The sequence below is a fragment of the Artibeus jamaicensis genome, unplaced genomic scaffold (genome assembly GCF_021234435.1).
Source record: "Artibeus jamaicensis isolate MK-2021 breed Jamaican fruit bat unplaced genomic scaffold, CSHL_Jam_final contig_335, whole genome shotgun sequence".
Lineage (NCBI taxonomy): Eukaryota > Metazoa > Chordata > Mammalia > Chiroptera > Phyllostomidae > Artibeus > Artibeus jamaicensis.
Window position 1 is genome coordinate 1,023,205 of NW_026521800.1, and position 23,053 is coordinate 1,046,257.

General features: G+C 39.6%; 1 protein-coding gene and 1 pseudogene across 5 annotated transcripts in view; both read left to right on the forward strand.

Moving 5' to 3' along the window:
- The window catches only part of FARS2 (phenylalanyl-tRNA synthetase 2, mitochondrial), a 571,180-nt gene that overhangs the window by 36,481 nt on the left and 511,646 nt on the right, over positions 1-23,053 (forward strand). The gene's annotated exons all lie outside the window — the stretch shown is intronic.
- On the forward strand, positions 19,701-22,814 carry LOC119043747 (ubiquitin carboxyl-terminal hydrolase isozyme L1-like; annotated as a pseudogene).

The window sequence follows — 23,053 nt, forward strand, 5'->3', positions numbered from 1 at the left end:
AGGTAGGAAGCAGTTCCTATCTTTCTCAGTGCTGCGAACCACTTAGACCATGTTCCGGTAGCTTTTATAGGGACAGTGCCTCTGCGTGGCAGCAGTGAGTGGTGCACCCCAGTGAGCAGTGCCTGATAGAGGCCTCCTGCGTCCAGCTTTCCCTTGCATTCCCAACAGTCTCAGTATGCTGCTCCTCTTCATAGGGCTTCTTTACTCCAGTTCTTTGCTCTTATTGTTAAATATTGTTTGCAGCTATCATTACTACATTTTTTTTCTCTCGTTCCCATTTGTGGTGTCATCCACATCTATCCCTCTTTTTGCGTGATTGCGTTTCAGATACTATGACAGCTCTGCCCTTCTATCTCTCTTCTTACCCAGGATAAACTATTTTTTTTTGTTCCTTTCCCACTGAATAATTGATTTCCAGACACTTTATAATTTCCTAGACATACTATAATTCCTGTAGGCTTAAATTTTAAGGAGAACATTAGATTGATTATTTTAGATGAGTGCACACTACTTGGTACTTTTACCTTTGTTCATAAGTACTCATAGAATTATGATCTGACTTATTGTGTTCTCTAATAGTAATTTATACTGCTTTTCATAAAAGTGTTAAGCAGTTAATACTTTTCTTTAGAATATAAAGTGATTTTCCCTACCCATGGTTCTACCCTCTGTTACTCTGTATACAGAACACAAGTATATCTATGTGTGTTTTATGAGTGTAAGTGTAAATGTATGAGTATGCCTAATTATATATACTAAATTCTTTTTTTTAAAGATTTTACTTATTTATCTTTAGAGGGGAAGGGAAGGAGAGAGGGAGAGAAATACCAATGTATGGTTGCCTCTCATGAGTCCCCTGCTGGGAACTGGCCTGCAACCCAGGCATGTGCCCTGACTGGGAATTGACTTACACATATATTTATGTATATATTATGTTGTATATAATTATGTATCTAATGTATAATGTAATTGTAAATGTGCTTTATATGTTATATAATTATGCAGTTAGCACATACCATATATATTTGCTGTGTATGTATGAGGTAGGGGAGAGAGAGAGAATAATTCCTACATTTTAAATAATTGCCAAATGAATGTTGGTACTACTTCAGAATCTTTGGAATTGTACATACCTCGTGGGTCCTGTTTCCCCCTTGCATGTGAGTGGGGACGGCTGGATCTTGTCCACCCAAACTGGAAGAGAAAAGCTGTGCCTGTGTGCTTGGGTCTAACCGGTGTTCCAGACCACGGAGCACGTTCTCACCCAGTAACTGGTAGAGGCTGTTATTAGCCTCTAATCTCTGCTAAACTCTGGCAAGAAGGTGTCTTTAGGTAAAGAGCTTGACAATATTTTTTTATTACTTGGGAACATAAATTGGTTTTGTGTTGATTCTTTCCAAAGCAAAGAAGAACATTTTCTGGGTTTTGTAAAGTCCTGTAGTACATTATCATACTTGATTTTGCATATTGAGCCTGAGGCATTTCCTTTGCCTAAGGTGGCTACTCAGATAGCTTTGTGGGGAATTGGGCTGTACTTATTTGCTGTAGACTGCATCAGAGGCGGCAGTGGTATAAATAAAAAGAAAATGGTAGAGTGGGAGGATAGAGGATTTCAAAGCAGGGCTTGTACTCCTCGGCATCCTCTTCTGATACTCAGAACAGTATACCCAGTGTTCTAAATCCTTCCCAAAGCCTGTTCCGTCCCTGTGGCAGTGCTGCTTCTCCCTACCCTGATTCCCTTCTTGGTACCTGAGAGTAGCCATTTTTCCTTTAGCTGTTTCCCCTTGCTCTTCCTGTTCCAAAATTAGCCTGCCGTGGGCCTGGTGCAGGCTAGCAGAAGGGGACATTCAGTTTTCTGTTCATACATGCTTTCCCCACCTGCTCGCTATCCTTCTTCCCAGACAATCTTCTAGAGTCAACCTACTTTCTGTTAATGTCATTTCTTTCCTTGATGGATGTTATAGTAGGCACAAAATCTGTATCAATAGCTTTATTCATATGAATGGTTAGGTGGAAAAGCATTCCAGAAAAAAATACCATTATTACAAGTGGGAGGGATTCTTGCTCCTCATCTATTACAAGATGGGGAGCATCAATCATACCCCAGCCTCTTGTGGTGCCAGTCCCCTTTTCAGTAGGTGCTTTGTAGCCATACTTTTAAAAAATATATATTTTATTGATTATGCCATTACAGTTGTTCTATTTCCCCTTCATTCCCCTCCACCCTACACATCCCCTCCCACACCATTACCCCGCCTTTAGTTTATGACCACGTGTCTCAGGTTCTTTAGATTCTACATTTCCATACTATTCTTGCCCCCCCTATCTATTTTCTACCTACTGTCTATGCTACTTATTCTCTGTACCTTCTCCCCCCTTCTCGTCCTCCCACTTCCCTGTTGCTAACCCTCCATGTGATCTTCATTTCTATGGTTCTGCTCCTGATCTAGCTGTCCTCTTAGTTTGCTTTTGTTTTAGGTGTGGTTGTTAATAACTGTGAGTTTGCTCTCTTTTCACTGTTCATATTTTTTATCTTCTTTTTCTTAGATAAGTCCCTTTAGCATTTCATATAGTAAGGGCTTGGTGATGATGAACTCCTTGAATTTGATCTTATCTGAGGAGCACTTTATCTGCCCTTCCATTCTAAATGAAAGCTTTGCTGGATAGAGCAATCTTGGATGTAGGTTTTTGGATTTCATGACTTGGAATACTTCTTTTCAGCCCCTTCTTGCCTGTAAGGTCTCTTTTGAGAAATCCTCTGACAGTTTGATGGGAACTCCTTGGTAGGTGACTGTCCCCTTATCTCTTGCTGCTTCTAGAATTCTCTCCTTCATTTTAATCTTGGCTAATGTAATGATGATGTGCCTTGGTGTGTTCCTCCTTGGGTCCAACTTCTTTGGAACTCTCTGAGCTTCCTGGACTTTCTGGAAGTCTATTTCCCTTTGCCAGCTTGGGGAAGTTCTCCTTTATTATTTGTTCAAATAAGTGTTCCAGTTGTGGCTGTTCCTTTTCCCCTTCTGGTACCCCTATAATTTGGATGTTGGAGCGTTTACAGATGTCCTGGAGGTTCCTAAGCCTCTCCTCATTTTTTTGAATTCTTGTTTCTTCCCTTTTTTCTGTTTGGTCATTTTTTTCTTCCTTCAGGTTTACTCCCTTGATTTGAGTCCCAGTTTCCTTTTCATCACTATTGTTTTCCTGTGCATTTCCCTTCATTTCAATTAGTTTAGCCTTCATATGTTCCTCTAATGTGACGAAAATCAACCAGTTCTGTGAGCATCCTGATCACCAGTCTTTTGAACTGTGCATCTGAAAGTTTGGGTATTACTTGGTTGCTTAGAGTTATGGGCTCTGGGGCTTTGAGTTCTTGAGCCATGTTTTGGTGTGTTCTCGCCCATTACGTATGAGGAGGGAAGCCTTAGGTGTTCACCAGGGCGGGGTTGCCCAGGTCGCTGGGTTGTGACACTGTATGTGGGGGCGGGGTCGTCAAAGAGGGGCAGTGGCAGTCCCCTCTGCTGCTTTCAGTTGCTGGGGCCTCCGCAGTCTGTTTCACTGCTTGCTCCTTCGCTGGTTTATCCAGCGCGCAAATGTGTGACTGAGGTCAGCCTGCTGCCTTGTGCCCTCACTGGGTCTACTTGTGGCAACCGCACACCTGGCATCTGCTGTCCGCGTGCCTGGGTCGGTCTTACCAAGTTTTCCTGCGCAACCCCGCTCCACCAGTCGCTGTCTCCACCCTTCTTTACTGGTCTGGCTGAAGGGTTTGTTGTTGTCGGACTTCCTTATAGTTCAGTTTTCTGTGTTTTGGCTGCATGTTTTGTTACTAGAACTTTGTTCTTTTTAAACTTGGTTGTGCAAGAAGGCACAATGTTTCCACCTACATGTCCATCTTGGTGGAAGTCCAGTAGCTAATATTTTTGGAGATCTTACTTTGTACTGGCACTCTAAACACCTCACAGGTTTAATTCTTACAATAACTCTAGGAGATAGGGACTATTCTTCCTTATTTATTTTTATTTCATTGTGGTAAAGTATAAAAGTCGTAAAAATTACTCTCTGAATCACATTTAAGTGTATAGTTCACTGACATTAAGTACATTTACTTTATTGTGTATAGTATCACCATCATCCATCTCAGAACTTACTCATTTTCTTCAACTAAAACTTTGTAGTCATTAATCACTTATTCCCCATTCCTTCCTCCTACCAGTCCTTGGCAACCACTATTTTACTTTCAGTCTGTATGAATTTGACTGCCCTAAGTACCTTGTAAGGGTGGAATCATACAATATTTGTCCTTTCGAAACTGGCTTATTTCACTGGAATAATGTCCTCAAGGTTCATCTATGTTGTATCATGTGTCAGAATTTCCGTCCTTTTTTAAGGCTGAATAATATTCCTTTGTATGAATGTACCTCACATTATTCATTTACATGTCAGTGAACACTGGTTGTGTTTTCCTTTTGGCAATTGGTAATACATATGTTGCTATGAACATGGGGAGTATAAATATACTTGAGTTCCTGATTTCGGTTCTTTTGGGTGTATACCCAGAAGTTGAATTGCTAGATCATATGGTAATTCTGTTTAATATTTTTAGGAACTGCCATACTGTTTTCTACAGTGACTGCACCATTGTATATTTCCATTAGCAGTGCACTAGGATTTCAATTTCTCCAGATAGTAGGTAGGTATAATGATTTCAGTGTTATTTCAATTCCTCCTTATAGGAGGAAAAGAAGTACAAAGAGGTTAAATGAGCTCACATAGCTAACATGTGCAAATCTGAATTTGAACCCTATAATTAGACCCCAGAACCTTAGATATACAGGTAGGGTGAGGCACAGAGACTGGATTAAGGGCACTATGTCTAATATAGTGTCGGAACCTGGATTCCAACCCAGGTAGCCTCCCTTCAGAGTTCCTGTTGTCAGACAAGTTTAGATTTAGTGGTTGGCTTTCCTCCCTCCCTTCATCCCTGCTTCCTTTCCTTTTGTTTATTTTCTTTCTTCCTTCCTTTCTTTCTTTTTCTTTCTTGTTTTAAAGTGCTGTTTTAAGAATGCAAGACTATACTTTCAGGGATCATTTCTGTAGTTTGTTAAAAATGCTCTTTATATAGAAAGTTATTAATTTTTGAATATATATGGTTTGTTACTGCTTTTCTAAATTTATGCTTTTAACTATTCTTTTATTTAAGATATTTAAAAATGAGTGCAATGTTTTTGAGTTAATTTTTATTTAATTTTTAGGGGTAAAATTTTGCTTTTAGATTGTTTTGAAAAAATCCAGATTGTTTCTTGTGGAGTTTTTAATACCTTTTCTACCTACCCCTGCTGGAGTTTTAAGTAAAAGCAATGAAATCTTTCTAAAGGCAGATTTAAATTGAGGGTATCAATGGTAAACATTGAGGACTTTATTTTTTTTAATTCAAATAAAGTAAACTTTCCAGCTTTATCAACATAGGAGCAGCAGCTAACAAATGTACTTATCCTTCAGTTTCTGTGAGTATTTTGCTAAGAAGGTGTGCATTTTCTCTCAAACAGTGTTCATCAGGTGGCTTTTGGCATTCTGAAAATAGTGCTGTCCCTGGGCAATGCTGGCTCAGCTGGGTTCATGTTGCAGTCTGTCTCCAGAGCCACTTATATCTCTCTAAGGAGGTACTCTTGAAAACAGAGATTGATGGGCCTCCTTGACCTTGCTGCTTAAAAGAGGGGTTTCTGGGTGTGCATGAGTCTGAGCTCCTTTCCTAGGGTTGGGGTGAATGGCTTATATAGTACACTTACATAGCTGGGTGTTAGTTTTAGACAAAGGCTTCTGGTCCCAGCGTGTCAAGGGCCCACAATTATGCTAAGATAAACTCACTGACCTGGAAGTTATCCTTAAAATATACTCTAATTTGGTGGTTGAGAACCAACTTGGATGTATACCTAGAGAGCTTGAAGAATAATGAGGCCAGAGGCCTCCTGATGTAACTGGTCTGGTGCGTGTCCTGGCTATTAGGATTTTTAAATAGCTTCACAGATAATTTTGATTGTAGGATGTTAAGGTATAAGATCCTTGCTCTAGTTTCTCTTGAGTATTTTGGGCTGTTGAGATTTTTGCTATCTCAGAAGATACAGAAATGTCTATTCTCAGCGTGTTTTTATTAGGGGGATTGGTGGAATATATTCCTCCTATACCAAGGGAATCTCTTCTGTTTTATTTGTGGTAGAAAAGATTATTTTCATATCCTTAGGGAGTATGCTAATATTCATATAATTTAGCACCGGTTGCTGTAGAGGACAGATCTCATTTACTTTGCAGAGCTTTGACTTTAGAGATATATAGGAGGGGCAGCTATTTCCTCTCCTGGATTTCAGTGCAAGCTCCAGGTCAGTTTCTAGGTTCAATGGGAGTTTCATTTTGTGAAGCAAAGATTGATGATGTTTGAGATGCTGGTTCTGTGGTTCGTGTTTATACCCTCACCACCTCTAGTGTGTGCCTTCTGTGCATTGAAACACTTGGCCAGATCATTACTTCATGAAATCTGGCTGAATCTTTGATTATACCACATAGTCAACCTGAAGGTTCTTTGGTTTGGAGCAGGCATTCCCAACCTCTGGGCCCTGAGACAGTCTTGGTTTGGGCCTGTTGGGAACCAGGCTGCACAGGGGGAGGTGAGCTTGAATGTAATGCCTTTGAATCATGCGGAAACCATCCCCCACCTGCTGCTCCGTGAAAAAATGTCTTCCATGAAACTAGTCCCTGGTGCTAGAAAGATTGGGGACTGTGGAGAGGAATGATTTATTTTATCCCGTCTGGGCCTTGAGAGTTTGTTTAAAAAGACAGTGATCAATCTGGCATTGTCCTCCCTGTGTGACTGTGGCTTAAGATTATTTGGCTTAGATTTCATCAAAGTTTAGAGGTGAGATTTGGAGTTTGGGGAAACAAATGGTTTTGTTTCTTTGGTTTTGTTTTTAAAATGAGTATTAAAAATTTAAAACTTTGTCCTTGTTTGTAGTGCAGTTTCCCCCTTGATTCTCTTTTCTGGAAGTAGGGTGTTCCATGAAATCTTTTTATGCCAAAATGGGGTAAAGCAAAGAAGCAATTACCATTAATTTATATGGAAAAGTTTTTAGTGTTCCCAGACCCAAAAATAACCTATCAAATCATACGAAATACACTTAATTATGTTCAGTTTCATGCTAAGTATAACATAAGCACTTATGAGTGCTCTTCGGTTTTTCTGGTATCTTAGGACACATTTTTGTTAATGGATGCACAAAATAAATCAAGACAAAGTACAGATGCTCACAGACACAGTTCAACGTCACGTGTCTTGATGCAAAGATGCTGAGTACAGTTCTGGGAAAGGAGCTTGGAGATGGGACTCACTGCTTGCGTAATACACTGCCTCTATACCATCTCAAACACTGAATGCTGTTTATACCTGTTTAGGTGTGCATCGTAGTTATTCAGTATTTATATACATTATGAAATGATGTCTAGTTACCATCCATCACCACAGAAAGCTATACCCATATTACTGACTGTATTTCTATGCTGTACATTACATCCCCATGACATTTGTTTTCTTTGGATTTCTTTTGATTAATGAAAACAGGTGCTAATGAATGTCCTTCATAAGAGCAAAGTAGCATATTGTGAACTTTCAAAATGCAGGGAATATGTGTCATAGTTGAAACAGAAGAGAGGTATGATCCATGGTGGTTTTCCCTCTGTGTATCTTTTAGAGACCTCACTTAAGGGCAGAAAATGATTGGGCCACTCTAGTAGCTGAAGACAAGGACTTTCTTACCCACTCCAAAACCTTTTCAGATATAGGCAGAGGAGAGAAATATATACATGTATGTATGTGCACATATAAATATATTTAGTGTAACAGTGTTATGTCTATTTATATTTATACATAGCTACTGATTCAGAATGATGAACAGGAAATTCTCTTAGGGACATCTGCCATTGATCCTCCTTGGTTTTTTCAAAGATAGGCACATTTGGGTTTGATATAGCATTTGTATTCAGGTAATTTCATGATGGTTGTGGGGACTGGACTGGGAACATAGCTCTCTTTTCACACTTGTGCAGTTTTTCCCCTTAGTAAATTACCTTGGTGACTGGTGTGTGTGGAGGTGCGAGGTAGAGCAAGAGTACTGTTAGACGAAAGAAACAGGTTGCTGAGCTAAAAGGCAAGGGCATGTGGTCATTTCTTATGTCTTAGAAAATGAAGGCTGTGCTCCCTAGAAAGGCTTTTAAAGAGGCTTGTAGATCAGTTGGTATGATTTTTATAGTCTCTACTCTCATTTCTGTTCCTTTTCTTCTTCTTGCTAATTATTCCTTGGTGTTGACCTCCAGGGGCTGATTAGTTACACATGTCACTAGGAAAAGGTCAGGGGTTATAGCAATGGGGCACTTAATTTTCTATTGCCTTAGTGTAGTTTTAACATGTTTGAAATGAAAAAGGCAGCAAGGTGCCAGCAAATTTCTTTAAAAAACATAGTCCATTATTTTGTAAAGGATGTTCTGCCAGTTCCTGTTCCCACTCTACCCGATTCCACCCCACTCCATCCCACCTTCTGGGTATTTCAAGCCAACATAATTTCTAAGAGAAATAATTCAGAAACACTTCCCTTGTATCAATGATAGCTTGTATCGTCTTCATATGGGAAGTATAGAATCAATTAGGTTGTGGTAGGACAGGGAGGGACCACTAGTTTAACTACAAAACAATTGCACTTTTTGTAAAACAAAAAATTCAATTTTTATAGAAAATGAGGATAACTTTTACACAAAGGTAAAGGTAGTGTCTGATGATTACAGTGAAGCACTTACTCTATGTCAGCATTCTCTACAGGTTGAAAAAGATGAGTAAGACATGGGGCCTACCCTCTGAGAAATTTCCAAGGAGCTCCTTCTGCCATTTATCTTCTTCGCTATACACTTTTCCATAGTTATCAATCACACTTGTCTTCCTCTTTGCTCACTTACAGATGCCACGGCAACAGTTTTCTCACTTCTTGGTGTACTTTCTCTTTTGATTGCAGTGTTCTTTTCATTGGGGCACCTGTACTCCAAGCATACTCCTAGGACAGTGGAGTTTCAGGTTCACCTCCCACACCTCTTATCTGCATTCTAACAACCCTAAGTCATTTGGACTTACAAAATGTGCTAATATGTGGATTCCATTTCAGTGGGGCTGGGTGGGGCCTGAGGATCTGCATATCTAATGGACTCTTATGTGACAGGAGTGCTGACCTGTGGACCACACTGGGAATATCAAGGCTTTCTTCAAGAGAGCCTGTACTTAATCTCCCCTATTGTCAGAGAGTAGCAAAGATGTTTGACTTCTCTGATGATATGGGATAGCATAGGTAGCTAACCAACTAGTTCTGGTCTAAATGTTCTCATGGGGACTCAGAGTTAAAATAAAAGGACCTGCATGCCCTAGCCAGGTGGCTTAGTTGGTTGAAGCATCGTCCCATACACTGGAAGTTTTCAGGTTTAATCCCAAATTGGGGCAACAGATTGATGTTTTTCTTGAATCCATGTCTCTCTCTCTTTCTCTCCCTCCCCCCACTTCCTCTGAACATATCCTCAGGTGAACATATCCTCAGGTGAGGATTTGAATGAATAAACAAATGAATGAGTGAGTGAATGAACCTACTTACTGTGTGCTAGACACAGCTCTCAGCTTTATTAATATACTTCACAATAATCTTATGAGGTAGGCACTATTATTATCTATTTTACAGATGGGGAGATTGAGGCACAGAGAGTTTAAGGAGGTTGACCAAAGTCACATTAATTAACAAGTGAAAGCAAGGCTTTGAACCCAGGCAGTACAACCCAGGCCTGAATACTCAAAGGTTTTTAAAGGATTGCTGTGTGTATCCTCTGTCTAAGGTGTTACAATGTAGGGAAGTGGAGTCTGATCATGGTTCAGAAATGAATATGTTTTGGTTTGGGTAGTGGGGTGATTACAGAAGGCAAGCTGAGTATAGATAGGTATGTGGTCAGTATAAGGAGAGTTAGCAATGGAGAGTGAGGCTGGGCTATTCATGTTTAAGGGACAGGATTTGGAGGAAGGAGAGACAGGCAGGATGCTAGTAGCTGAGGAACAATAGGGCCTGTGTAGCAAATTTTATTAAAACATTACAAGGTATGAGATTTTTGGGTTTACATTTGTTATTCCATTTAAACCTTACAAAGATCTTATGACATAGTTTCAAATTTTATAGATAAGGAAATTGAGGATTAGAGAGATTAGGTAATTTTTCTAAGGTCAGCAGAGAGGAGGTTAGCATAATTTGAAATTTAAGTTAGTGCTATCTGATTTCAAAAACTGTTTCTGAAATTTCTTTGCTGCCCCCTGGGCATGCACTTGGGGCAGAAATTCAGAAATAGGGGTGATCAGAACTTGGTTATTGAGACTGCCATATAAAGAGGTACTTGGCTACAGGGATGAAGGTGAGAAAACAAGAGCAGCAGTTCAGAGAATGGGCAAGATCCCCCCTCAATGCTGGCTGTTTAAAACTGGGCTGGAGCTCTTTAAGACCTCCCTTTCTGGGACTGTTCCTGGGGTGGCTATGAGCTGATGTATCATCTGGGGTTAAGTGGCCTGAAGTTTCAATCTGTTTCCATCTGATTAATGTTTGTCAGGATTGAACAGTTCCTCATCTCCTGCATCCTTCATCCCTGAGGCAGCCCAGGAGAGGCCAGAAATGACCTCACTTTGACTCCTGTTTCTTAGTCATGCATGTGTGTGTCAACACCAGTGGTACCAAACTCCTTGTTTCACCCAAAGTGAAAAGTGGTTTCTGCTTTCTTCCTCCGATCTTTATGATTATTGCATTTCTGGCCACAGACATTTTTCATGGTTACAAATGTGAAAATCTGACCTTCTATACTTTAAATAAGTGATCTTATAGTCCTGTGTGACCCCATATAAATCTCTTAAACAGAAAGCTAAGCTGACAGCATGTATGGTGTGTCTGGAGACTTCTCTGCCTCGGGATGTTCATGAAGGAATTGACTGGGGTTAGCAGATGGGCACTGCTCTTTTTTTTTTTTTTTTTTTTTGGCAATCATTGACAAGTATTCAGCACCTCCAGGTGGCTCTCCATGAAGCTGTTCTGTGCACAGGCTCCCAATCCCGTGCCCCCCATGCAATGTAGAATGCTGCTGTTGCCCTGCTTCCCTGGCTGAGGTAGCAGGCTGTGCTGCCTGATGTAGTCCTTTCCTGTTTATTGTTACGATCAAAGGCTTCCATTTAATTTTTTAAACAAAAGATTATTTACAGAAAAAGATTATTCATAGAAGCATTACAACTGTATTACAAAAAGATAATAGGAAGAGAAGAACACCCTGTTCTCTATCTTAAAACCAAGATTACTTGGTTTTAAACTTTTCTTCAATGATTTCTACATAGTTGTACCCATTGTTTTATATCTGTATTTTCCATTATTGCTCCATAATCTTCATCATTACCACTTTAATGGTTGCATAAGATTCTGTTGTGATGCTCTGCTATTATTTAACTGTCATTGACATGTACATTGTTCCCAACCTTTCACAATTATAAATACTGGGAAGCATATCTTTGGCATATAGCTATTTCCATATATTGAATTAGTTTCTTGTGATAAAATCCCAGGTGTGGCATTACTAAGTCAAAGAGTATGAATAATTTTATGACTTCTAAAACATACTGCCAGACTGCTTTCCAGAGGAGTGGAACCAATTTATAATGCTATCACAGAGTTATTTGTTTCACAGATGGCCAGCTAGGGTTAGGGATTCAGCCTCTCACAATATGAGGGGAGAAGAAGGGTGTTGTGTGTTTGCAAAGCTCTCTTGTTCATATGTTTATCGATTTAAGCCTCAATGATACTTTGCATTATTCTTGTTATAAGATATATCACATTGATATAGCAATGTGCTACAAATGGAAAAAAGCAAGTTTTGTATTTTTTTGTTTCCCTGGAATTTAAAATTTTTTTAAAGTTGGTAAATGTGAATTGATGAAAGCATTCAGCCATTGTGATGAGGTTCTCTTAGTGACCCCTACTTCTCGTGAATATCTAATGCTTTGGAGGGGCATGAGGAAGGAGTTTGATAGGACAGGTAGGGTGCAGTCATTGAAAGAACTTGGGTATCTCCTCAGGAGCATGCCTAGCCTCTGCAGCAGAAATGACCTCACCTAGTTACTATATTCTTTCAGATGCCAAATGGAATGCTGGTGTTGAGAAGGATTTTGAGGTCCCATGTAAGCTCAGTGGAAACAGTACTGTGATTAATCACTAATTCTAGATCTTTGTCATTGCAGTTTTCTTCAATCATTTATATTGCCCATTGGATGGTAAACATTAAGTGCCTTATTGTAGGGGTTGTACCTTTTAAAATGAATAAATTTTTAAAAAGTTTATTTTATATTGTATTTTTCCATGACCATTTCTCTCCCTTCTACCTCCACCCCCCACCCCCACAGTCACCACACTGTCGTCCATGTCCATGAGTCTCTTTCCCTTTTTGCTTCATCTGTCTACCCCCTACCCTCCCTGCACCCTAGAGCTGTCAGCCTGCTCTCTATCAAGTCTGTCTCTATTTTGCTTGTTAGTTTAGTTTCTTCATTAGATTCCACATGTGAATGAAATCATACAGTATTTGTCTTTCTCTGACTGGGTTATTTCACTTAGCATTCTCCAGGTTCATCCGTGCTATTGCAGAGGGTTAACTCTTCTTCCTTTTTATAGCTGAGTAGTATTCCATTGTGTAAATGTCCCATAGTTGTCTTACCCACTCACCTACTGATGGACACTTGGGCTGCTTCCATATATTGGCAATTATAAGTAGTGTGCAACGAATATAGGGGTGCTTATGTTCTTTTGAATTAGTTCTTTTGAATTAGTGATTGGGTTTCTTTGAATAAATTCCCATAAGTGGAATAGCTGGGTCATAAGGCAGTTCCATTTTTAATTTTTTGAGGTATGTCTATACTGCTTTTCACAGTGGCTACACCAGTCTGCATTTCCACCAACAGTACAAGAGTTCTTCTTTCTCCACATCCTCCCAAGCACTTGTTTGTTGATTTATTGACCATAGCCATCCTAAAAAAATGAAATGAAAAAATTTTATACTTGTTTCCCAAAGTGTTTAGCATGTTGTTTTCTATGTTATGTAAGTGGTCATTTTGTGTTTTCTGATTGGATGGATGAATGAATGAGGAGAAGTCATACTTTATCCTTGTGGTCCCAGGGGTTCTGTCAAAGCTCTGTAGGTAAGTAATGGGATCCCACAGTTCTTGTGCTCATGTAAAACCTGCAGCAGGTTTCACAAGGGTAAAGAAAGAGGAAATTTCAGCTGAGAAATTCAGGAAAGGTAATGCCAGTAAAGATTCTTCACTCATATGTGCTACCTACCAGATCATTTAATGAGATTTTTTTTTTTTTTGACAGACGAAGAAACTGAGCCCATTAAGAGTGTCTTCTCCAAGGTCACACAGATAGTGGCTGATGATGGAGAACTCATTGGGTCTCTTGGTTCCTGATCTAGTATTAGGAAAATTTGGGGTGCTTGTTTTGCTATTCTCATTCCCTGTGTCCTCAAGAGATGTGTATTTGGAGATTTTTGTGTTTTGTTTTGGTTTTTTTGGTTATATGCCTGAATATTTCCTCTTGTAGCTGCATAGAAATATGCTTAGAGATTGTAACCTTGATGCAATAGTCAGACTGGGGTCCAGCGCAATAAAGGTCTAGAGATTTGTACTGAGTGCTAAGAGATAGTGCAGTATCAAAATTCAGTTCCATACAGTTACAGCTTTGTGTTATTCTGAGTTTGAACAAACTTTTTTTTTTTTAATTTCAAAAGAAGAATGTTCAATGTTAGGTATGGTGTATGAGTTGAGTGTGTATTTGACACATTTGTGATCCTAATAAAACTCTCATCAGTATCTGTATGCACAGAGGAAAGATTTTGCTGGTTGACTTCTTGTGACTCTGTCTGCCAGACTTAGTTCATATTAAAATTTAGTCCTGGCTGGCATAGCTCAGTGGATTGAGAGCGGGCCTGCGAACCAGAGTATCGTGGTTCGATTCCCAGTCAGGGCACATGGCTCCGTTGCAGGCCAGTTCCCATCAGGGGACAGCAGGAGGCAACCACACATTGATATTTCTCTCTCTCTCTCCTTCCCTTCCCCTCTAAAGATAAATAAATAAAATATTTTTAAAAATTTAGTTATCTGTGATCATTATTTATGATAACTCTGTTTCTGGAGCAGGCCCTCTATCTAGAATCTTTCAGGCAGTTAGAAGAAGATTAAAAGTACTTCCAGAGCCTTTTATTTCTTAAAAGTGATCACCTTTAAGTAATATCTCAAAAAGATGTATTTTATGGTGGCAAAATCTGCTCCCCCTCATGAATTTACCCGCTGTAGATTTGTTTGGGGGTAAAGGTTACTTTAAATACTTATCATGCATCATAGAATCTTCTGAATGTTTATGGGTTTGATGCAGTACACATATTCATCTATAATCCGAATTTAGGTACGTAAAGCTCTTTGACTTCTAATGAGCTTTTTAGATGTGTGTAATGCCTGGGACTTGTGGATAGTTTTGAAATAAGCAAATATCTTGGGACCATCTTCTGGAAGCAGTTTAGATTATGAATGAAGCTGTAATCATTGTAAATGCTCCTTTAATTCAAAAGGATGGCAGTTTCATTCATAGCATTCATTTATTCTCAGAAATTAAAGTATAAAAATTTCAGTAAGAAATTCTACTGGGCTTTGTTTGCTATTAATCTGCAATAAGTCTCATAGCTTACTTTTGTATAGTTTTTTTGCATGTTTCTGAAGACTTTTTGTTTATACCTTCACACTTATGTTTCATAACAGCTCTGGGAAGTAGACTGGGAATTGTCTTTATTATCTGAGGACTTACTGTTTGACATTTGAGGAAAATATTGCCAACTTAGAAAGTACGTTGACAGTGGTACAGAATATTAGAGTAAGACAGCAGGAAGAACCAAGGGAATAACAAAACTTAAAGCTTTAGCTCATTTCTATAGCTGCTGGAAATGTGCTTAAATGGGAAGGTTTTGATAATTAGCATTATTCCCAGGATATGTTACGAAGTGTGGGGCTTTTTCTTCTTGTTCCCTGGTCTAGGCTGTTGTTTCTTCTTTTAATTTTTTAACACTGATACAATATTCATTATGTAGTCTACAGGTCTTAAATTTTACCAGCTACCCCACTACTATTTATTTATTTATTTTTGTTTAAAATACTTTCTTTTTTTCCTTTTAGTAGCGTTTATTGGGGTGACACTGGTTAACAAAACTGTACAGGTTTCAGGTGACAATTCCATAGCACATCATCTGTACACTGAATTGTGTGTTTGGGCTGTTATTTCTTAAAGAGCCATGTTTTGGACCACAGTGTCAACTCTTACCAATTTTAAGAGGTCTAACCTGGACTCAAATTACAGATTGAATGCCTAATATGTGCAAGTGCTGCAAGTGCTGGAGACCAATCAGTGTGGAGCAGCGAAGACATGGTCCTGTTCTTCAGAACTTTCAGCTGGTGCTTCCTGTTGGAAATGTGTGATCACCAGGGAGGTCATGTCCCAGCTGTTAGAGAACTTGGTGTTTAAGGGGGTCTACCATCAGGTCCATAGGCAGACCTTGTCTTAAGGCAGGTACAAGTAGCCAGAGAGTGCACAGCACGACCTCTAACTCAGATTTGAGGATTCTGGGTGGGAAAGTGTGAGAATTAGTGTGAGAGAGAGACAGAAAATTTGGAAGGTGCAGAGAGTTCAAAGCAAATTTATCAGTGAAATACAAACAGCCACCTCCCTAAAAACAAACCTCAGTGCTATTTACACAGATAATGTTTTATTAAAGGATGATATAAATTCCATGCTGGAAGTTCATCCTCCTGTTGTTTGGGAGGGATATGTCAGACAAATCCCTTGTCTGGAATATGCCACAAAGTCCTTCACCCAGGTCCCAGATTGCCTGTTTGCTGAGAGCTGTGAGAAGGATTTGACCTTTTTATCTTTGCTAAAAAGAGAGACTGCCATCAGCTAGTTTGGGTTACCCAATCACTTCCTAAATTACTGGTAGTATTATACTTCGCTTTTTGTGACTGAATTGGTATGTGGTGTGCTGGGGTATTGGGAATTGTAAAGCTTCTGAGGTTTCAAGGTATACCAAAATTTGGGAACCTCCAAGCCAATTTTTGAAGGCCTTTTAATTATGCTGAGGAACATGGGTTTTGTCTATAGAGACACTTTTGGTACTGAGGAATCACTGAAGGATTTTTAACCAGTAGAGTGACTTGATCAGACCTGTAAATTTGGAAGATCTCACTGGTTGTTTGGGAGAAAATTGATTGGAAGGCAAAAATTGGAGCAGTGAAACCAACTAAGGGGCCATGGTGGATAAAGGTGGTATGATGGGGGGACAAGAGGTGCATAGGAAAAGAGGTAGATGGATCCCTGAGATACTGATGAAATGGATTAACAGAACTTGTGATGAATGCAGTGGAGTGTGGGGTGGAGGAGAGTGAGCAATTGGCCTGGGTAGGTGAAAGCAGGGAGACAAGGGATGATGTAGGGGTGGGGTGGGTTGTTTCTCTTTTTCAGCTGGGATCACCAGTCCTGATGGTTTCTCCTTCTAAGAAATAGCTGAGGAAGTTCATCAGTACTTTGTAAGCAGTGACCTCATTTGGTGAACTGCCTGTAGTCTGATTTCTCCTAAGGTAGAGCTTGTATCTTGTTCCTCTTCAGTTTAATTGCATGTTTTTTTCCCTCTAAGGATTAATCAACTTGTATGTCTCATTTGCATAAGAGTTCTACTCTAGGGGGATTCTTTCCATACTTGTGATCCATGGGAGTCCTGGTAGCTGATGGCTTGCCAGTGGCTCAGTGGCATCTCAAGAGCTTCAGCTCCCTTTTGTCAAGAAGGAGGAGTAGTTGGGGAAATACAGTGTTCATTACTTTTCATATAATTGAATTGAGAGTTTATATTACTTTCATTTGAAAAGTCTTTGGAGAATTTGTGAGGCAGATTTTATATAGCAATTTGGAGATTTGGGAGAAAGAAATACAATCAACGTAACAAAAGTAAAGTTGTACTCTACTTTTAAAAAATCCAACATATAAAACTCTTAAAGGACAAAGCAGAAAAATTTTGGGTGGAGGTAATTGGTTGATGATGATTTTATGATGAATTCTTGGCTATGTGAAAAATGAATCTTTTGTAACGTAAGGTTTCCATGTTTGTTTAAATGGCTTGAATTTCAGGAATAATATCTTTGGAATAAGGAACAGCCTATCTGGGTAGTATATAATCTTGGACAAGGATTTAAGCATTAGTTAAGTATTAAGACCCTCTTGCCCTCACATGATGCTAGATAATGTCAGACGAGGAGAATCTTTTACATTATGCACTGTCTTACCATTCTCCATTGTAACTTTTGTGTAAAGCTGTCCCATCTCTTTCCTTGCACTCTGCACCTGCTTAGTGCAATCAAACTCTGTGATATTTTGGTCTGCTGACATGAATGTGATTCTACAGTCACAAATTATATGTAATGAAATTCACTATAGATTTATCTGGGTAAATTAGTAACTTTTGAAGCCCCAAATCATAGAGGTAGATGTGAATTTCATTTGATGGTGAGGTAAAGGAGCAAACAGAAATGATCAAATACAACCTGAAAAAAACAACAACTCATAATCTGAAAAATAATAATTTGCAGATGAGTAATATCTCTCCCCTATTTTTCAAAGAAAGAATAGCATACGAGCAACAAACCTAAGTAACCAAACAAACAAGCGAAGAAAATAGAACCTGAGACATGGAAATAAAGACCAAACTGACTGTGACCAGAGGGAAGGGGAGGTGAGTGTAATGGGGGAAAGAAGGGGAAGAGTCATCAAGGAGCATGTATAAAGGACCCATGAACAAAGACAATGGGGTGGAGGGAGGGAATGTGGGAGTTTGGCGGTGGATGGGGCAGGGGAGAGTAATGGGGGGGAAATGGGGACAGTTGTAATTGAACAACAATTAAAATAAGGAAAAAATAAATTAAAAATAATAACAACAACAACAACAACATGTATTTCCCAAAGCATCAAGATCTACTGATTGCAACACATGAGGGATGCCCCCCCCCCCCCCCCCCGCAAAAACAGAATTATCTTCTGGAGGCCAGGCCTCTTGTAGTACAGGCTTCTGCCACTAGTGGAATGTTCTGGGAACCTATCTGTATCAGCACACCAGCTGGCATTGTTATAAGAGGCTCCATTCAGACTCAGTGAAAATTTTTTGAAGAGGCTTTTAGTGTGTTTACCTGTGTCATGATGTATGATTTATAAAAGTACACCTGCCCACACTGTGCTCAGTGTTCAGTTTTTGACTAAAAAAGGCATGACCCCCATGCCCCACATTTCCTGTTCACCTGATTTCTCCTAAAGTGACTTTTTTTTGTTTCCCCAGATAAAAAAGTACTCAAAGGGAAATATTTTGCCAGTGTGGAAGAGGTGAAATTAAAAAAGTCATCAAAATCAATGAGTTCAAAAACTTTTGAGCAGTGGAAAAAAGTCTCAATAGGTGTGTTGCATCAAATGGAGAGTACTCTGAAGGTGATTGAAGTTAAAACATGTAAGAGTAAATACACAATTTTTTATAAATAGCATTTTTAGGGGGTGCCCCTTGTATTATCTTGAAAAGAATTTGCTTCATTTCTAAAACTTAGATTGATTTTTGGAGGAGATGGGGACAGAGGGCACCAGAATACTGAACACAGTTGTGCTGGGCTGGTTATGAATGCATGTTCAGAGGCAGATGACCATGATAAAAGATCATATAGGAGACTATTTAAATGAAGTCGTTTCCCTCCTGCCAGCTTGTGTGGCATCAACAAATGAATAGGAATGAGAAGTAAAGCAGCATATACTTGTGGTGCTTACTTTGTCATCTTGTTAGGGCTTAATTATGGAGAGGGGTGCTGGTGGATATCCAGATGCTTAACTGGCAGTTGTTATGGACCAATAGAGCCATATTTGTGTCAGCTGACATCTGGTTTTAAAAATTATTTATAAAGAAAAGATTATTGTAATCGAAACAGCTAGAGGTACAACTCAAGATTTATCTATGGTGAGTGGCACTATAGGACAGATTACGTACTTCTCTAAACATTTGTATGTGCTGAGTGTATTTTTCCTGTGTGTAAATAGTTCTTTCAGATTGCATGCTATAAGAAAAACACTTGATGGTTAGAACATTATAAATGGGACTATAAAGCTATCAAAATAATACATTAATAAACCAAAGTATTTAACAGGACACCATTTAAAGAGCTTGGAAATTTTTACACTTCTGTCTTCTCAGTAAGAAAATAAGCTCAACAAACTGACAATCAGCAACTCTTTCTAGATACCTAAGAGAACTGAGTTCACAGGGCAAACTGTTACACTATGAATGTTGAGAGAAGTAGGTACCAAGAATCACAGTTTACCAGAAGCAGAAGTCAGCAGCAGAACCTCCCCCCCAAGACCCCCATACACACTACCAGGATTGGGAGGAATAATTAAGTTGTAGTAGATAAATTCCTGGAGGCTTGATGTGCATACACTTGAGAATTTAAAACAACCAGGGCCCAGTATGGGGGAGGGGTTGGAAGAGCTTTTTGCTTTCATGAATTTTACTTCCATTAGTTCCTCCAGAGCCTCAGAAAAATCCTCTTCTTTTTCTAGCAGTGGGGCGAGAAAAGTAAGCATTTAAAAATATATCTAAAGCATTTTGTTCTTAGAAAAGCCTCCCTTTAGATTAATTTACTGAAGCTTAACAGACTTGGGTTTATCAGAATCTAACTGACTTGGGATGAGAAATACCCAGTTCACACTCCCTTCAGACTTTTGGTCTTATCTAACCAGGAAAAAGAAAGCCAAGACACACCTGTGAAAGTCACAATCCAGGTGCCCAGGGGCCTAGTCTCACTAAAAAACTGGGACCTAATTGTAGCACTATAGAGGGCTTCTTCTCCCCTAACATCTTACCACCATATTAATCAGGCTCCTGGATTATGACAAGGGAGTATAGCTCAAAGAACTGCAAGGCTCTGACCCTATTAAAGAGAGCCAAAGGCAACAGGGAAGATATAAACAAGGACACTAGAGGAAAGTTTAGCTTCTGACACCTACAACTGTAGCAAACAGTAAGTACAGCCTAACTTTTAATTAGATAAACATAAAACCTCACACTAAAGGCTTATTTAAGTTCCCTTTACACACTACATCATGTCTGGCTTTCAACAACAACAAAAAAAATTATAGGGCATGCTAAAAGGCAAAACACAATTAAAAATATTTTTATTGATTTTTAGAAAGGGGAATGGAGAGAGAGAGAGAGAGAGAGAGACACCTGGTCTGCAACCTAGGCAGGTGCCTCTACTGGGAACAGAACCGGTGTCCACCCCAGTTCGCAGGCCAGTGCTCAGTCCACTGGGCCATATCAACCAGGGTGGCAAAACACAATTTAAAGAGACAAATGAAGCATCAGAACTAGAATCAAATATGGTAGGGATCTTTGAATTATCAGAATGGGCAATTAAAATATGATTATGCTTAGGGCTGTCATGTCAAAGGTAGACAAAATGCAAAAACAGATTCAAGTAGAGGGATGGAAACTGTGGAAAGAATCAAAACTGAATGCTAGAAATAAAAAAAAAAAACTGTAACAGAAGTGAAGAATGCCTTTTGGCTTATTAGTAGACTGAACTGAGCAAAGGAAACATTTTGTGAGCCTGCAAATGTGTCAGTAGGAATTTCCAAAACTGAAAAGCAAAGGGAAAAAAGAATGACAAAACCAGAATAGAATAAGAACTGTAGAACAATTACAAAAGATATCATATATAGGTAATGGGAATACTAAAAGGAGAAGAAACAAAGAAAGGAAAAGAATAAATATTTGAAGTAGCAATGGCCAAGAAGTTTGATGACAGACCTCAAACCACAAATTCAGGTAGGTAACATTGCGAAGGTAAGTTGCAAAACATCTAAACATTGATATATGATATTAAAACTGCAGGAAATCAAAGATAAAGAGAAAAACTTGAAGAAAGCCAGAGGAAGTAAACACCATACCTACGAAAGCACAAGGATAAGAATTATATCAGACTTTTCTTCAGAAACAATGTAAGCAAGGGAAAACAAACAAAAAAAACAATCAACCCAGAATTTTGTGTTTGGCAAAATTATCCTTCAAAAGTGAAGGAGAAATAAAGACTTTCTTAGACCCACAAAAGTTGAGGGAATTTGTCACTAGTATATCAGTCAGCCTGGCAAGAAATATTAAAAGAAGTTTTTCAGGGAGAAGGGAAATAATACAGGTCAGAAACTTAGATCTACATAAGGAAAGGAGGAGGTTTCTCATCATTGCTGGGTTGTAGTTTCTCCTGTGGTGTCTGAGGCTACACCTAAAACTGAGGGACAGTAACAAATGAATGAAGTGGTGGCCTGTGTGGGGGTTGCTGGCCAGTGGCACTTCATGGATGTGGTGGGGCTGCAGGAGCAGGTCCAGCATGAGAACTTCAGGAAGAAACAGATTGAAGAGCTGAACGGACAAGAAGTCAGTCCTAAAGTGTACTTCATGGAGCAGACCATTGGAAACGCCTCTGGTACCATTGGACTTACACACGCAGTGGCCAATAATCAAGACTGAAATTGGAGGATGAATTAGTCCTGAAACAGTTTCTTTCTGAAATGGAGATGCTGTTTCCTGAAGACAGAGAAAAATGCTTCACAAAGAATGAGGCCATCCAGGCAGCCCATGACATCATGGCACAGGAAGGCCAGTGCCGGGGAAATGACAAAGTGAACTTTCATTTGTGCTGTTCAACAGTGTTGAGGGCCACTTCTCTGAACTTGAAGAACAAATGGCTTTTCTGGTGAGCCAGGGCACCAGTGCAGAGGACTCACAACTGCAGACATTGCCAACATCTGTAGAGAATTCACTGAGCATGAGCAAGGGAAAGTCTGCTTTTCTGCATCTCTGCAGGGCTGTCCAATGCCCTGTGGGAGGGGAATAAGCTTTTTCCCCCTCTTCCCTTCACTGTCAAATATATTCCTACCAATGTAGTCTAAAATGCTTTAGTACTTGTAGAACACAGCTGTTCTTCAGTTCTGCAGATACACCGTGACCCTTAGCTATACCCAAGTGCTAGCAGAGCTTAGCTGTTAATGGAGCAAAGTTTGTTTTAAGCTTAAGATAGTGAAACATTTCCCCTATTATATATGTTGTGTGCCTTAATATCTAATGCTTTAAACTGTTACTTTGGTTTGTGTCTATTAAGTTAAGGCCTTTGATTTGGTTTAAATGATTTGTTCTTTAAAGGAATAAAAAGTTTCTATTTATGGTAATAAAAAAGATTTTCTACTGATAAGAAATAAATGGACTTCTGGATTTTTTTTAAGTTATTGGTGCCATGTTCAGCACCTAGCACCCATGCCCCCTTTCAGCCAGCACTCTCTCAGTCTCGGGATCATTGGCAGACTGAGTCAGTCCTGTGCAAGGGCTATAAGTTGGAAGAGAACCATGACTCATTAATGGCCTGAAGTGTGGACATTAGGAATGACCTCCTTTTGGCTTCAGGGATACAGGCACCCCAGCTGGAAGGCTACACCATCACCATGAATTTCCGGCCTACAACTAATCCCACCAACCTCGCAGTCTTTGCCCATCCTGTCAGACTGAGCCTAAGGTCTCTGTCAACCCAAGTTGTGGCATATTGCCATTCCCAAGCTTTCTTTGTTCTCTAACACAGAAGATCATTGGCATGAGGACCAAATGTCAGGATGGATGGCCAGCAAGACAGCAAAGTGATTGTATATCCCTTACCTGGCCTGGAGACAAAGGCTACCACCCAAGCACAGCCCCCATAGTGGCCCCGTAGTCCCCCCATGCACCTGCTGTACCAGCAGTGGTGTTGGAGCCTCAGGTGGGTCCAGCTTCCCTCAGCTGTATGTGAAAGGCCTAGCCAGCTCAGAGGACCTTTGTC